Source organism: Sparus aurata, chromosome 8 (assembly GCF_900880675.1).
Source record: "Sparus aurata chromosome 8, fSpaAur1.1, whole genome shotgun sequence".
In the NCBI taxonomy this organism is placed as follows: domain Eukaryota; kingdom Metazoa; phylum Chordata; class Actinopteri; order Spariformes; family Sparidae; genus Sparus; species Sparus aurata.
In genome coordinates this window covers 34,353,811-34,371,307 of record NC_044194.1, presented here as the reverse complement: position 1 = coordinate 34,371,307, position 17,497 = coordinate 34,353,811, and the positions used below count along the sequence as shown (strand labels likewise).

At 43.9% G+C, this 17,497-nt stretch overlaps 1 pseudogene; it reads right to left on the bottom strand.

Annotated features, from left to right (window-relative positions):
- Positions 1-14,041: 14,041 nt before the first annotated feature.
- LOC115587253 (uncharacterized) lies at positions 14,042-17,000 on the bottom strand (annotated as a pseudogene).
- Between the last annotated feature and the right edge of the window lie 497 nt (positions 17,001-17,497).

Sequence of the window (17,497 nt, the reverse complement as noted above, 5' to 3'; positions counted from 1 at the left end):
ATCGTGCTGTATCCTCTGATAAAGCTCCGGTAAAAGTTGGCAAAGCCCAGAAAACATTGAGGTTGCTTAGGGGAATCCCTAAGTGGGCCAGGAGGTGACAGCGGCGACCTTGGCAGAGTCCATCTAGATGGTCCCCACTCCCTATGACGTACCCCGGGAAGGAGACAGATGGAGCGTGGAATTCACACTTCTCAGCCTTAACGAAGAGTGAATTCTCCAGGAGGCGTTGGAGAACCCTCTGGACATGGTGAATGTGTTCGTCCTTGGATCGGGAGAAGATCAGGATGTCATCGAGGTAGACGAAAACAATCTTGTTAAGCATGTCTCTGAGTACGTCGTTGACAAGGGCCTGGAAGACGGCAGGAGCATTGGTTAGGCCAAAAGGCATCACCAGGTACTCGTAGTGGCCGGTGGGGGTGTTGAACGCCATCTTCCATTCGTCTCCCTCGCAGATCTGGACCAGATGGTAGGCGCTGCGTAGATCGAGTTTGGTGAAGACTGTGGCTCCCTCCAGGAGCTCGAACGCTGAGGCGATGAGGGGCAATGGATATCAGTTTTTCACCATAATGTCATTCAGTCCTCAATAGTCTATACAAGGGCGGAGAGTCTTGTCCTTTTTTGCCACAAAGAAGAAGCCCGCCCCTGCTGGTGATGACGAGGGTCGTATGATGCCTGCTGCCAAAGAGTCATTCATGTAAGTGTCCATGGCCCCTCTCTCAGAGGCGGAAATCGAGTACAGGCGGCCTCTGGGTGGAGCAGAACCGGGCTGGAGGTCAATGGTGCAGTCATAGGGTCTTTGCGGGGGAAGAGAGGTTGCTTTGGCTTCACTGAAGACCTTTCGGAAGTCTAGGTATTCGGTGGGGACCCCCGACGTATCTGGAGCAGGACTGGAACAGGTAGATGACTGGGAAGCGGTAGCTTGTTTAAGACAGACCTGATGACAAGTTGGACTCCAACTCAGGATCGCCCCCGTGGTCCAGTCTATGTGTGGGTTATGACATCGGAGCCAGGGGAATCCCAGGAGGAGCAGGTGACGAGGAGAGGACAGGATGTGAAACTGGATAGTCTCATGGTGGTTGCCAGACAGGAGCATGTGGATGGGCACCGTGTGGTGGGTAACAGTCCTCAGGAGGTGACCGTCCAGAGCATTGGCGGGAACAGGAGCTGGCAGGTGAATCGGACAAACGCCTACCTGAAGTGCTAGGTCGTTGTCGATGATGTAAGCATCAGAACCAGAGTCTATGAGTGTAGCAGGAGTCTGAGAGCCTTGTGGTAGCAGCAGTCGGGCCTGGCACAGGGGACTTGAGATGGGGGAGGGTTTCGATGTGTGACTCATCAAGACCTCCTCCCTCACTGGTGAGCCTGACCTTTTGCCGGACACCTGGAAATGAAGCGTCCAGGCCGACCACAGTAGAGGCAGAGGTTCCCTCTGCGGCGTCTTTCTCTCTCTTGTGGGGTTAGATTGGTACGGCCGACCTGCATAGGCTCAGAATCCCTCCTCAGTGTGCTGGCAGGCAGAGTTGATGACCTGGGAAGAGCTGTAGAACAAGGAGCCGGAAGTTGCTCCCCTCGTCTCTGTCATCTCTCTCTGTGTCTAGCTTGAATCCATCTGTCCACACTGGAAGCCAGCTCGATGATATCTTCAAGAGTGGCAGGAAGGTCGTAGGACACCAGCTCGTCCTTAACGTAGTCGTCCAGCCCCAACAGGAAGGCGTCCACCTGAGCCACCTGGTTCCACTAGCTCCTCCGAGTCCCGATACGTAAGTCAATGGCGTAGTCGGTCACAGAGCAGGATCATTGTCCGAGACCCAGAAGACCACCGGAAGCGTCAGGACCTCTGGATGTTATACTGAACACCTTGCGGAGTTCGGTGGCAAAGGCATTGAAGGAGGAGCAGGCTGGTGTGTGGCGTTCCCACTCGACTGTTCCCCACAGCTGAGCACGACCCGCGAAAGCCACCTTAGCTTCCTCGGAGGCGAAGGTGTAGGGCTACAGAGCAAAGAGGATTGAACAGTTTGTGATGAATAGATTACAACCCTCTGGATCCCCGGCGTAGCATTCCGGGACTCTCACTCGAGCCTCTAGGACTGGACCAGGATATGCTGGAGCTGGTGGAAGAGGATGAGTCAGAGGAGCTGGCAGAGAGATGGACTGGGCAAGGGTCGCAGTGAGTTGTTGAATCTGGGCAGATAGCGTGGCTAGTGCTTGCTCTCGGTTAGCTGCTGCTAACTGAATGTTCGCCGTGGTGGAGGCTAACATTGCCTCTTGGTGCTGGAGCTAGGTCTCCACCCGGTCTAGGCGAGCCAGTGGATCGGGGCTGTGCACTGGGTCCATACGCATGGCCAGATTGTACTGTAAAGCGTTTGGTTTGGACCCAATAGCAGCACAGAGACAGGCAGGTATCGTTGTTAACAAGCTTTACTAGCACATGTGCCGGAAACAATGGCACTAGGCAAAAACAGTCTTTCTTCTGGCTGTTGGCCTTTAACAGTCTCTGGTGGGGATTGGAGGTGAGGTTCAGCCGAACCAAACCCGGACACTGGTTAGTAATGTCCGTGAACTCAGTCTTGTACTCACTCATTGAAGGAATAATCTGAGTCACAAAACTGCAGGAAGCCACAGAGGAGACAGGAGTAGCACTCACTCTTTAGAGCTGAGTCAGGTAGTTACCGGATTGCCAAGAGAGCAGACAGGCAGAACCCAGAAAGGGACAGGCGAGGATCGTAGTCAGGGACGGAAGGCTGAGGTGATTTCCAGGGGATCGGTGAGGCAGGATGGTCGGAGGCAAGCAGGGTCGGAACCGGGAGATCAGGCGGAGAAACGCTGGAGAGTCTGGTGCAAGCATCAAGAACAATCTGGCAATCAGTGAGTGTAGAGCTGGGGCAAGAGGAGCAAGTGCAGCCAGAGCAGAGCAGAGAGCACAGGTGAGTGGATTTGGCTTGATGAGAGGGGTGTGTCTGATTGGCAGATTAAAGCAGGCAGGTGCAGAGTGGTGAGGCAGAGATGAACTGTGACAAGAAAAGGACTATCTGGCAGTGGCAGTCCTAGCTTGCATGGCAGCCTGGGTAAACCTCATCTTCAGCGCCATTATAGTTCCTGTACCTACAAAGTCTGCTATTTCTAGTCTTAATGAATACCATCCTATGGCTCTCACCCCCATCAAGTACATCAAGAAGTAGTCCAACACATCAAAGACAACATCAATTCCAGCCTGGACCCTCATCAGTAGCCTCAGAACCAACAGATCCAAAGAGAATGCCATATCTACTGCCCTCCACTCAGTCCTCAAGCAGACTTCGTGGAGAATAAGAGCAGCTACATCAGGATGCAGTTTGTTGACTTCAGCTCAGCATTTAACACAATCTCACCATGAAGCTGATTTGAAAAATAAACGCTATGGTGACATCACCCTCATCAGCCATAATACAAACAACAATAAAGGGTTTATATCAGGACATATCGATCAAAACAGCATTGCAGAGTGGTGCAGGGAGAAACATATATGGCTCAACATATATGCAAAACCAAGCAGCTGTTTGTTGATTTTATCAAAAAGGAAGCAAAGACACACCCCTGTCTACTTCAGTGAGGCTTTTGTGGAGCAAGTGAACAGTTATCACATCACCCACCCAGCCACAGAGCAGCTTCACTCCTCAGACGTGAGGCTCCTGAACTCACCAACAACAACACTCAAAACACAAATGTAGCAACATTATTGCATTTTGTTTAAAATGCATACATTTACCTTATACCTTGTAAGGTACTCTTTTCTTTTCCGGGACAGTATACCTGCTGTCAGACTGTGAGGTGTAATTCTGAACACAGATAGCTTGTTAGCCTTAGCTAGGTTGGCAGCTTTCAGCTAGGTGGGATTATTAACTAACTTGCCTTATTTCTGCTCCTCATATGCTTCATCTATTTGACCATTTTCAATAAGTGATGGGTGCTACCACCTCACTATGGTTGATGTCATGGTGGGTAACATTCTTTACAGAAAAACTCACTTTCTGTATCTAAGGCAATGACCACGCACTTATGATTGTGGTACATTGTATTGAAAGGCTTTGTCAATCACTCATCTGGCACTGCTATCCTGAGCCCTCTCCACCGCTCTCTCTCCCACAGCTGCGCCTCAACCACGTTCACCTCCAGGGTGTATTCATTTGTCGATATGTTTGCACAGCCTGTTGGACAGCACAGGACCTTCATCTCCATCTGGATCAGGGATATGGGATGGTAGGAGGATATTTAAGGGGTCCTTTTTCAGTAGATTGGCCATACTGGCCTGGAAGAGCGAGTGTTTTAGAATCTGTGGGAGTAAGAGGGCAATGCTGGGTAGATATAATGTACTGAATATAATGCAATACCTGTCCGGACTTGGGGCTTTGTTATTTGGGAATTGTGCAATAGCTGTCTCGATCTCCGCTAGAGTTTACTCAGAGTCAATGGCTTGCACAGTCTCATATCCAAGATGGGAAGCCCACAATTTGCTAAAAATTCAATAATAACTTCTGGATTGATGAAAAAATGTATTGACATAATTCTTGGTAAAATTTAGCAAAACATTTATTTATCTTGCCCTTGGAGGTTATGATTTGCCATTCTTGTCTCAATTTTCTGAATGGTGTGAGAGGCTTGTGTACGTATGGAGCCCCAGACATGACATGGTAAAAAAAATGAATAAATTGTGGCCACAATATAGCTATAACGTGCAAACTAAATACAATTTTATGGCCACGAAATAAATAGAACGTGCGCACTTAATACTTAATTGTGGCCACAAAGTAGGTATAATGTGTGCACTAAATACTAATTAAAAATATTTATATAATTCCTGATAATCGAGCAAATCGAGCACACCTTCTCTAGAAACTGCAATAGTCTACGTGATGTCCTTAGGGTGAGGGTCTTTTCTTATTCTGTTCTAGTCAATATCTTGTTATCCCACATTTAGGCAGTTATTTAATTAGGCATATGATTGATATTTTGGTACAACAGGTAGCCTGATGTCCCACCCAACCTACAAAACTTTTATCCTCATCCTGTTACTACATGTTGTTTTGTTGTGCTAATGTGTAGCCGTAAACTTATTTATGTGTTCAGCAGCTCCTGCAGACACATATGAGTTTATTACAGAATAAGAAAAGATATTCACCTTAAGGACATCACGTAGGCTATTGCAGTTTCTAGAGAAGGTGCGCTCGATTTGCTTACCCAACTGTCCAGGAATGATTAATATTATTAATTAGTATTTCGTGGCCACGAATTAGTATTTCTTGCACACGTTATAACTATATTGTGGCCACAATTCCATTTTTTTTGACCATGCCATGTCTGGGGCTCCGTATGTACATCTTAGTTGTCTCACTAAAAGACTGTGTGTCTTATCACAGAGTTCAAACTATTTTCATTGTGTTTTGTAGAGCGTACACATTTTGTCAGGATGGTGAATAGAATTTGGTAATTACCTCAAAGGTTGCATTGGAATTGTTTACTTTTTTTTTCAAGGCATTTTAAATCCAAATCTATTTCTTTAAGCCGTTCACCTTCTATTTTCATATTATTGGTTACGAATGACATTATATGACCTCTGGTAACTGACTTCACTGATTCCCATAGGATGGAATCATTGACACTTCCAGTGTCATTCTCAGGAATTAAGTTGGCAATGTGTTTGTCCAGGTACTCAAAATCAGTATCTTTTAATAATGTAGCATCAAATTGCCATTGACTAGGTTTCTTAGGTCTCTGTTCACCACTTTGACATGATAGATAGTGGAGCTTTGTCAGATATTAGAATGGGGTGGTATTCAGTGTTGGGGGTAACGCATTACAAGGACATCCATTAGGTTTCTTGGATTACAATGTTGTTGGAACAAGTGAAGCAACATGTTAGTTCTGCAATTCAAGTGATCTGTTATAAATGTTAGTTGAAAAAAAAAATGCTGTCTTTTCCATTCCTTTTGAGAAGAAGCCCCATTCACACTGCTCTTTCAGTGCGGGAATCATGCGATTCTCTGCATCGTCCTCCGTGTGAAATTCTTAGGGGCCATCCACACGGATGAAAACGATAATTTTTTCCACCGTCTTCCTAGTCATCGTTTCAAGAATATTTGCGTCCATACATATCCACTGAAAATGGCCAAAAATGCTGTAGTTCATATTCCAGGCCTATAGGTGGCGCTTGACATTCACCAAAAACAGAGAAGAAGAGACTGAGCATGCGCATTAAGCTTGTGCGCTGTAAACAAACAGACAGTAGAGGGAGAAACCGAACACAACAAGAAGATGAAAATGGCTAGTGCAAGGAAACCAAAATCGTTCATGTGGACCGTTAATGAGGTCGAACTGCTGCTGCGACTCACACTCAACTACAAGGCGAGTAAATTGCAAGAAAGGCTCAATATCCTCTACAGCACGAACACGAGCATGTAGTATGCTATTGTTGTTGTTATGAGACGTCGCGGGGTTCAGAGGTCGAGGGGTGAGGTGTACCTCCGCAATTAGTATCAGAGCTGCGGCAGATGTGAGTGAATGGTGTGAATGGAAAAGCCAGTGGCACGGATCAGGGTGCCTGTCGGTCTGACAGCAATACAGGTCCTTCACTCAGCAAATATAAGAGTAATGTCCCACAAAGCAGCATTACATGACCAAACAACAGTAACATATTAACTGGTAGTGTCGTTGGCAATTTCTATGAGGTTAGAAATACCATAGTTATACGTGGAAAAGCCTCTGTCATCCCGCCTGTCCTACTTCATCCCATTTCTGCCCGAAAAACAGCGTCTGTCCCTGGCATGAACTTTAACTCAACAATTGTTTATGTCTCCTTCACTACTGTGGTGTTGCAGCTACTGTCAATAACTTTGTCACTTTCCAGGATGCACGGTGGGTCAGGATCTCAATCACAACACCTTATAGAAGTATCCTTATAATTATGAACAGACAGCAGCTACACTGGGGGAAACATGTTGAAAAAAAACGCACAGATGTCAATGTCATGATGTGCACCATCATGCCTCCCTGGTTTACGCCGGAGCTACTTGGTTCTGTGTGAACAAACAAATGCAGAGAATTGGCGAACCTGTGCTGCGGAGATGATGCGGCGTCTCTGTCCTCTTGCGGCTAAGCTGCCCACCGGTGTAGGAGATACTACTGTTTGATAATAAAGGTAATTGATTGATTGATTGATTGATTGATTTTTGGATCAAAAACACATAAAATGGTAATCCAAAAGGATGACATGCAAAAGTGTACAACTTATTTCCAGCATGGTCCTATGGTTGTAAATGGGGCAACACCTCTTTTGTTTAGTTCTTGGAGTGATCCAGAGGAAATTATTCCAAACATCTAACTGTACAAGTTTGGCTTGAACAGTTTATTCAATTTCAAATCAATTCATTTAGTTTCAAAATCTATATTCAGTCTCGTATGCTGTATCTCTTTTCCTGAAGAAGTGATTTCTTTACACAGGTCCATCAATTTTCCACATCAAATTAAACTTGCACAGACAAGGACATACGGTTATATATGTTTATTTACTAAATAAGGCAGAGTAAGTAATATGAAGTAATAATTCAAACAGATGACAACAAATAACAGAAAATGTGGAGACCGTAAAGGTTAAATTATGGAGATAAGGTGAGTTTATGACGATGGTGAATTTGCGGACAGGTACTTAGTTTAAAATATTACGAGAGTAAATTTTACACTAACGGGGCCCTAATCGAAATTCTCTTTGAGCTTAAAAAATGGAAGTCGAAGCTTTCTTGTCACACCGTGATGAGGGATGTCCTGTCTTGGGTTTTTTGTCTTGTGAATTTCATGTTTTATTTTGAAAAGTAACTCTCCTCTCGTTTCAGGTCACTTGTCCTTCCTCTTGTGTCACCGGTCTGGCGTCTTCCCTGATCCCTGATTGTTTCCACCTGTGCTCCCTCCCCTCATGTGTATATAGTCTTTGTCTTCCCCTGTCTTCGTTGCCAGAGTATTTCGTTCGTTCCGTCGAGTACATCCAGCCTTTATCACAGCCTTGATCACAGCCTTGTCGTTTCAAAGAAAGTTAAGTATTGCCAAGTTTTGTTTTTGCATATAGTTTTCCTCTGTTGTAGAGTGATTTTGATTTTGATTACATTTTGGTCAGAGATTTGTTTTGTTGGTCAGTTTAAGTTTTATAGCGTTTGCTTTTCCTCCTGTTGGAGCGTTTTCTGTTCTTTAAAGTTTTTCAGCCTTATTCGGTGTCGAGATTTTCATAGCCTGTGTGTTTTCCTCATTTTTGAGTGACTTTTATTTTGATAAGTTTTCATAATGTCATGTTTTCTAAGATTACTGTAGACATCTCTTTTCCTCCCGCGGGAGCGTCTTTTGTTCCTTTTGTGTTTGTTTTGTTAGTTGTCCGTTGGACACTTAGAGTGATAAATAAACAGGCTGAGAAACACTGTCTACAGAGAAACTATATTAAAAATAAAGCCTGTCTTTACAACTGCCTTCCTGCATCTGAGTCCTCAATTTCTGCCTGAGCCTGACATTTCTAAACACAAACTCTGATATTTATGACTCCAGCTGTGCACAAAAATATCAGCCTACTTGTTTGTAGAGAAGAGGTCCAAGGACTTGGGTTCCTCTGATCCATCCTCGGCTTGACTGCGGGTGCGCAGTCGATCCAAGAGCTGAAGGATGATGTTGCTCTCGTCTCTGATGGCGAGGTTGGGTCCTCAGCCCAGCGGGGTTTCCGCTTGAGTGCGCTGGGGACGACTAGTTGTGGCTGGATGATAATGTCTCTGATCAGCTGAGCACGTTAGCATGGCTTCTTGAGCAGTTAACTACTGCACCGTCTTCTGAATAATGATCAGTGTCTTTAACCAGAATTTCTTCTTGGAGCGGTAATTATTCAACTTTGACTATGAACTGATTTCACTTGTCTAAAAATAACTAGAGGATGAAACGTTGGCTGGGCAAATCTTCCTTCGTCACTAAATACAAGAATGAAAGGTAGCTTCATCTGAGTTGGCAACAATACTTAGCAAAATATCAAAACAAAAAAGAAATAAGTTTTGTTCTAGTGCGTGCTTTCAAAATAAAAGTACTCAGAGAATACTTCAGAACACGAATTATAACTTTGAAGAAAAATTCAACAAGTGTTCACAATCTGCGGAGATTGCAAGTCTCGGGGCGTGTCGCAAAAACGAAGAAAGTAAAGTACGGAAATCAAAAGTAAAAACGAAGAGTAACGACGATTACCAAGTGCGGTTAGAAATGCTCAATTCCGTTCTTTTCCCTGTCCGCTCTCGATGATAACTGTTATATACTGGCAGGTAAGACACATATGAACTTTGATTGCTTTTCCATGGATTCATAATCATACATTTTCATCCATGAGCCGCGAAACTCTACTGCACTCGGTAATCGACTCGTCAGGACTTCCCGTTAACAGGAAGCTGCTACAGAAGAGTGGTAAATTTTGTCAGCTTTTCAGTAGAAATCCAGCTAAGCTAGTGGAGTTTTAATGCCCCTGACTATGTGCTGAGACCTTATTTGTACTGTTGCTGAAGTTTAGTGCTGTTCTGAGCATTATTTGTGGCTTTGGATCCATTTACTGCAGTGTATTGTTGTTGTGCGGTCGTTTCTGAGGTTGATAAAACTCCGTAAATTAGCGGTCTGCTAACTTGATATCTCAAGAGGGAGTCTAACACAGTTTCATGGTGTGTTAGACCATGGATTAAACTTACACCAGAATATCCCTTTAATAGGCAAGGAACATTACTTGATAGAACATATCCACAACACACACAGACATATGCAGAAGCAGCAGTGCTGATTTAAACATATTTCATATAGTGCTAGATTAATCCTTAATACAAAAATATATGTCAGAGGTAGATAATTATATTTATAAGCGTAAATGTAAGGTCAGTTTGTTTCAGAAGTTTTTCTTCGAACTATACTAAAACTTAGCAAAAGGTGGCACTGTGATTCCACCAAATATTCATACACATTTGAATATAGTCCAAATTTTTTTGCAAGAATGGTGGGAGAAACATCAAATTTGAACCCTTATCACGCTGGTTCAGAATATGTTGTTTTTGAAAAGATGAGGTTCCAGTTTGATACTCATCCAGGATCAGCTGGAAATCAGGCCTTACTGATGTCTGCTGTGGAATGGCAATAGTGTGAACAACAACATCGTAAATTATACTTTGGCTAAAGAGAAGACAGAACACGAGATGCTGGTCTCCTGGCATTGTTATCTCTGGAAGAAGAGACTGTCATTTCAAAGGAAATCACAGGATCCAGTGACCATTCAATCAAAAAGGCATTTAATTATCCACACTTGTAGAAAAACAGTTTCTTTTCCCAAGTCCAGATGCTTGGATCCTGAAGCAATGGGCTGATCATTGCAGGTGACCACGCAAAGCTTAAACAAAACACTGGCGGAGCAGTGCATGTCGACCTAACACATGCCTTTTATCACATTGTGGTTTTAGACAGAGCTAAAGGTTTCAAATCTGGTTCATTTGCTACTGTGACACGTGACGTTTCTGATGTTTTTGCGGGGTCATTAAAGTGAAACCTTAACTCTCCTCAAAGTTACGTTGGATTCTGAGATCGATACTTCTTGGCTGCCACGATGACTGGGAGCGGAACAAGCAACTGCTAAGGTGAGTTGTTAGAAAACTTTCTTTTTAGGAAACTGTGTACACAAATAATGCTCTCGATGCTTGTGTACATGTGTGCTGCTGGTGATCCTATGAGCAAAGTTTCATGTTGTGTCGAGCCTTCTTAGTGTTTTAAAAATAGAGATTTTGATGCTTGCGTAAAAGTGCCCCTTGCACTGAGAAAATGAGCTTGACCTGAAAACGAACATACGGTAAATCTTAAAAGTGCCTCTTTCATTGTAATTATGCTTTTCTGTGAAGGTTTGACTCGTATACATTCACAAAAAAAAGCCTAGGTTTCATTTTGGCGAGAGTTTCACTTTAATTGTTAGTTTCCAACAAACCGTTCATGAAATCATGGGTGCCTGGATGTGCGTAGTTGTGTATGTATGTGTACCTGTGGGTTGGTGGAGAAAGAGAGAGACAAAGGGTTAATGCTTGGAGAGGCTCAAATCAGCTCATGATGAGCACACAGAAAATCAAGCAGCAAGCACAATGTTTCAGAGTGTAAAAATAATGTAGCTTCAAAGAATAGATGTGGACTGTTGCAACTTGACTTGGTAGAAAATAACTTGGTGACTCAACTTGGTTGAAGACTCATGACTTGACTTGACTTAAGATATGATGAATTGAATGAACTGTTTTGTGTTCATTTAATGTTTTCAGTTTAAATATTGAATATAAAATTAAATGTACATTGTCAATGTTTACATTACAAGTATCTCATACCCAGTTATTGAAAACATACAAGGACTGGCGTTGTCATCACAGTGTTTGTGTTCTCTGAGGGGCTGAAAGTTAGCTAATGTTAGCCAGATACTATCAGTTCTTCCACTTAAGACATGGACCAAATGACTTGAGTCACATGTCTGCAATACACGCTATAAATCTGCAGAATCTGCCAAGACACTTAATAAGCCTCACTTGTGACTGCACTTGTAGCCAGAACTGATGGTGTGTTCAGGTGTGCTTTCAGCCAATGGGAGCAGGCAGTTTCAAACCTGGGGAACTGTAGCAACCAGGTGTTACTGCTGGACACTGACAGACAACGCGCTTTTCTCTTTTTTTACAAGCTTTGTTAGTGCATGGAGGCCGCATGTTGGTTTTGTTTCATGAAGGCCCCTCTATAGTTAGGACATAGCATGAGTTCCCAACATGGGTTGTTGTTGAGGTAGATGGGATGATTCATGCTGGCCAGTTCTGGATGAGGTCCTGGGACAGAAGGTAGTATAACCTGATTATGAATGGTCGTGAGGGGACACCTCCACTAGGGTTGGCAGCAAGGGATTGGTTAGCTAGGTCAACTGTAAAGTTGGTTCTTTATAGATACTTCCCTAGTACAGTCAGTATCTGCCCATGATGAATTCGGTGGGAAGGCCCCTCTAAATACACTCAGGGACCTCGATGATCCTGACGTTTTGGCTTCTGGACATGGATTCTCGAACATCAAGCTTTGCTTTCATATATTTATTATCTGGACTGGAGAGACCAGCAAAGTGACTGTAAATTAACAATCTGGCTATCATGACTTTTGACAGCAGATTCCAGTGACTCGAAGCAGGTCTGTTTGTGAGGGTTCATATGCTTAGCTGATGCCATAGTGACTGTAGTTGTATTTGCAGGTTTGTTAGCCTGTTTAGCCTCTTTGAGTTTAGCAAACAGCTGTTTCCTGGATCTAAAACATGTGACTGGTGTTCATTTTTTTCAACGAAGATTTTATTTTAGACTGCCTGGTTACAGGTTTATCGTTTGTTGGCACGTTGTAGAAGGTTTAGGTCGGAAAGACAGAGATAAACCTTTTTACTTTTCGATTGAAAATGCGTCTGGGTGTCCACCACTGGGTGTCTAGCGCCTCTAGATGCTGTCATTTTTTTCAACAGAAAATCTTTGGGTTTATCAGGTAAAAAATAATCTTCTAGAGTTAACTAACTAGCATAGGTCCATTGCAACTGAAGTTGGTAATTTTTCTGTCACTTTGTTGTAACAAGGTAATTAGTGCTTTGTGACATGAACCATGCAAAGAGTAAGTGAGAAGGGGAGGCAGTAGAGAGCAGCAGAGCACCAGCAGAGTGCTGTCTGCCTGATTTCCCAGCCCGGTCTTATTCCAAAGATGTCCAATACCATTAGTTTGTGGGGGAAACCTTTAATGGCAAACCCCAACACTTGTAGCAGCCAGTAGACTGGACTGCTCTTTTCCTCTCCTCTCTGCTGTGAGGGAGAGGAGGGGCTGTGAAAAAGAGGGTGTGGTAAAATCCATATTATTGGGAAACACATTTGGAGAATAAGGCCATCCAAAAAACAACAGGAGAATGTGGGAGAAGAAGAGCAGAGTGGGAGCAGAGGAACAAAAGAGTGGCTGGAAAAGGGGTGAGTTTTGGGAGAAAAGCGCATGGAACTGAACAAAGCTTAAGGACTTCGTCTTCCAGAATCTTCAGAGCGGGTTTGGACAACTTTTTTGAACTACCTTTTTGCTCTGGATTAATGTGAATGACAGCTCTGGATATTAACTGTGGATCAAATCAAATCAAATCAATTTTATTTATATAGCCCAAAATCACAATCACATTGCCTCAATGGGCTTTACAATCTGTACAGTGAACAACATCCTCTGTCCTTAGACCCTCGATTTGAGTGAGGAAAAACTTCACATGTTGATGGAAAAAAAAAAACCTTTTAACAGGGTAAAAAAAAACAATGGAAGAAACCTCAGGAAGAGCCACAGAGGAGGAATCCCTCTTCCAGGACGGACAGACATGCAATAGATGTTGCGTGTACAGAAAAGAGCAACAATTCACAGTTTACAAGGTACATCAACAGAAGATCCGATACAAATTATGCAACGTTAGTGGAACCAGGAGACGACTGAGCAGGACGAGGCATCACCAAGTGGAGCCCGAGCCAGACGACCTCCTGTCCACCATGATGACCTGGAAGAGGGCAGGCCACACAAGATAATTAGTAACAGACAGAGAGAGGCATCAAGATTTACAGAAATATAGATATGAGGAGATAGTGAAGCAGAGGAGAGCAATGATCCAGCAGAGCCCGGGGTGTGACAATCCAGATCAGTCAGTATTTCAAGGCAGCAGGAGCCCGGAAATGGTAGATGGTCCCAGGGGGCCGTGGTCCATCAGAAGGGAGCCTGAAAGAAAGAGGGGAGGAGGAGAAAGAGAAGGAGGAGAGAGAAGAGGAGGGGAGGAGAAAGCTATAGAGAGTGACACAGCTTGCAGCTTGTGGGAACAGAAAATTAAAACAAAGGTTAGAGAAATGCAGTATTTATCAGAAAAAACAGATTGTTTCTCGTCGGCAGCACAGTGTAACTCTAGTACTATAGGAACTCATTGAGACTGACACCGACCCACTGAAGAAGCTCACAGTTGATATCAGGGCTAATTAAAGGCTAAATCAAAGAAGTGAGTTTTGAGTTTAGATTTAAAGGTGTCAACAGAGCCAGATTGTCTGATGTCAGCTGGGAGGTTATTCCAGAGGAAAGGAGCCCGATAGGAAAAAGCCCTGCAGCCAGCTGACTTCTTTTTGATCCTGGGAACCATCAGGAGCCCTGAATTTTGAGAGCGTAATGCCCGAGTTGGAATATATGGTTTTATGAGATCTGACATGTACGACGGGGCAAGGCCGTGTACAGTTTTGTATGTCATCAGCAGCACCTTAAAGTCTGATCTTAGATGTACTGGGAGCCAGTGCAGAGATGCTAAGATTGGTGTAATATGATCAAATTTTCTTGTACGTGTTAAGACTCTGGCTGCAGCATTCTGAAACATTTGAAGACTTTTGGTGCTCTCGCGTGGAAGACCTGAAAATAAGGCATTGCAGTAATCCAGCCTAGACGAAACAAAGGCATGAATCAGGATCTCTGCGTCCACGGTGGACAGGAAGGACATAATTTTAGCTATATTGCGCAGGTGGTAGAAGGCGATCTTGGTAACTTCTTTGATGTGCTGATCAAAGGAGAGTGTAGAATCAAAAGTAACACCTAGATTCTTGACGGTTGAGCTTTGAGAAATAACACAGTTGTCGAGAGTTACAGTCACCTTGTCAACATGGTGTCTCTGTCTGGCGGGGGCGATGACCAGCATCTCAGTTTTTTCCGAATTTAGGAGCAGGAAGTTTTCTGACATCCACTTCTTCACTGCATATAGGCAGGCCTCTAGCTTCGTGATTTGCGATTTGTCATCAGCTTTTAAGGGCACATACAGCTGAGTGTCGTCCGCATAGCAGTGGAAATGTATTCCATAGCTCCGAATAATTTGGCTGAGAGGTGAAATATATAAAGAGAAGAGCAAAGGGCCCAAAACAGAGCCCTGGGGAACTCCATACTTCACAGCAGTAAAAATTGATGACGTACCATTGTAGGAAACACATTGTGTTCTTTCGTAGGCCAAATTGACTTTCAAGTCTGTCTGACGATATGCCATGATCTATAGTATCAAATGCAGCGCTGAGATCCAGTAACATGAGCACTGAGGTCGAGTTAGAGTCGAAGGTAAGTAGAATGTCATTTACCACTTTAGTAAGGGTGGTTTCAGTGGAGTGACAGGCTCTGAACGCTGACTGAAAAGGTTCCAGGAGATTATTATTGAGTAGGTAGCCTGAAAGTTGTTGGGACACTACTCTTTCTAAGACTTTCGAGAAGAAGGGAAGGTTGGATACTGGTCGATAGTTGTTTAGTGATCCTGGGTCGAGGTGTGGTTTCTTAAGTAGAGGCTTAACCACAGCAGACTTAAAACTAGAAGGGACAACACCAGTCATGAGTGATGAGTTAACAATATTTAACATTGTGGGTCCCAGTGCTGGCCATAGTTCTTTAAACAGTTTTGCCGGAAAGGGGTCCAGGACGCAGGTAGTTGGTTTAGAGAATGAGACTAACTCAGAATCGGCAGCAGGACATTTTTTGACAAGGTTTGACGAGGAAGCCAGAGATGATGAGTTAATTCTAATTCTGATCTCATCAATTTTATTGCAAAAGAAATCTAAGAAATCATTTGCATTAAAGGGTGCACAGCTCACCGACTGTGGTTTTTGAGTAAGTTTAGCCACAGTGTTAAAGAGAAATCTAGGATTGTGTTTATTATTGTTTATTAGGCTGGAGAAATATGCAGTTCTAGCAGTATTTAGAGCACGCTTATAGTTTAGTACACTATCATGCCAGGCAAGATGAAAAACCTCCAGTTTGGATTTACGCCACGCTCGTTCCATTTTCCTGCAGGCCTGCTTGAGATCTCGGGTTTCGTCAGTAAACCAGGGAGTAGATTTCTTTGGTCGTCTTGTCCTGGTAGAGACCGGTGCCTCAGAATCGAGGAGCGAAACAAGTATGGAATTAACTTCATTCCTGAGGCTTTCCACAGGTTTTGTCACAGTCGCAAAGGGAGCCAGGACCCCGGGCACTTTATCACTGAGCGTTGCTGTGATTGCCGGTCTGATATGACGAGAAGTAACAACATTTGTGTCATGGACATAGGGACAGGCTAATGACGCTTCAAATGTAATGAGAAAGTGGTCCGACACAGCAGAGGAGACAGAAGCGACGTTCAGGGCTGACACATCTATTCCATGGGAAATTATCAAATCCAGAGTGTTTCCGCTGGAGTGAGTGGGTTCATGGACAAGCTGAATAAAGTTGGAAATATCAAGAAGTCTCAAAAAAGCTTTCCCTAGAGGGTCAGAGGGCTTATTTAAGTGAATATTGAAATCCCCAATGATTAGGATTTTATCTGAACGAGTCACAAGATCTGCAATAAATTCACCAAATTCTTCTAGGAACTGGGAGTAAGGCCCTGGAGGTCTGTACAGTACAACCAGGTGAAAGCCTGTTCCCTGGACAAGGCTGTTACTATTTGATGAGGATGGTTTTAAAACCAGAGCCTCAAATGAAGTAAATTTAATATCCTGGTTGGAGCTTAGGCTGAGAATAGATTTGTAGATTAGAGCAACACCTCCCCCCTGTTTAGAGGCCCGAGCAACATGGGCGTAGTTATAGTCAAGAGGAGAGGCTTCATTTAATGGCAGAAAGGTATTAGGTTTCAGCCATGTTTCACATAAACCAATCATGTCCAGTTTATGCTTAGTGATCAAATTATTAATCAGTAAGGCTTTGGTTGACAGTGATCTAATATTGATAAAACCAAATTTGAGGGTTTTAAGCTCATTGGAGCAGTTTCCAGTGACCGGCCGTTTGGTGGAGCTTATGGTAGATAATTTAGGAATTGGAACAAGGTACCTTTTAGTAGTAGTAGGTTTTGGCTGCCTGTGTAGGAAGGGATGACGGGATGCAGTAGTGATTAGCTTTGGTATTTTATAATGTAAAACTGTGTAAGGTGCTTGCTGAGACATTTCCCCACTGTCAGAGGTGGAGATCAAGATTAGATTATTATGATTTACACATTTAGAGGGTGATTCAATGGAAAAGTGGCGAGGGAAGGTGACAGTCTCAATGTTATGAACTAAGTTATCAGTCTGGTACTCTGTGCTATGTCCCTGACCAACCATGTTAACTAGGCTAGTGGACTCCATACCAGCACTAACAATAACACTAGCAGGCTCTCTAGAGACCTGCGACCTGCTGAGTGTTACATCCCTTGTGTCAAACCTGCTTCAAACACCTGTCTATATTGCTAGACAAAACAGCAGCGCTGACTCCAGTAGGATGAAGGCCGTCTGCTCTCAGCAGGTGGGGGCGACCCCAGAAAGAGGGCCAGTTATCCACGAACCTGTATCCCTGCTCCCTACAGTGACGCGCGAGCCTGCGGTTCATAGCTGTAAGCCTACTGTACGTCTCATCATTACCCCACTGGGGTAAGGGACCAGAGACAATTAATCGATGCCGACAC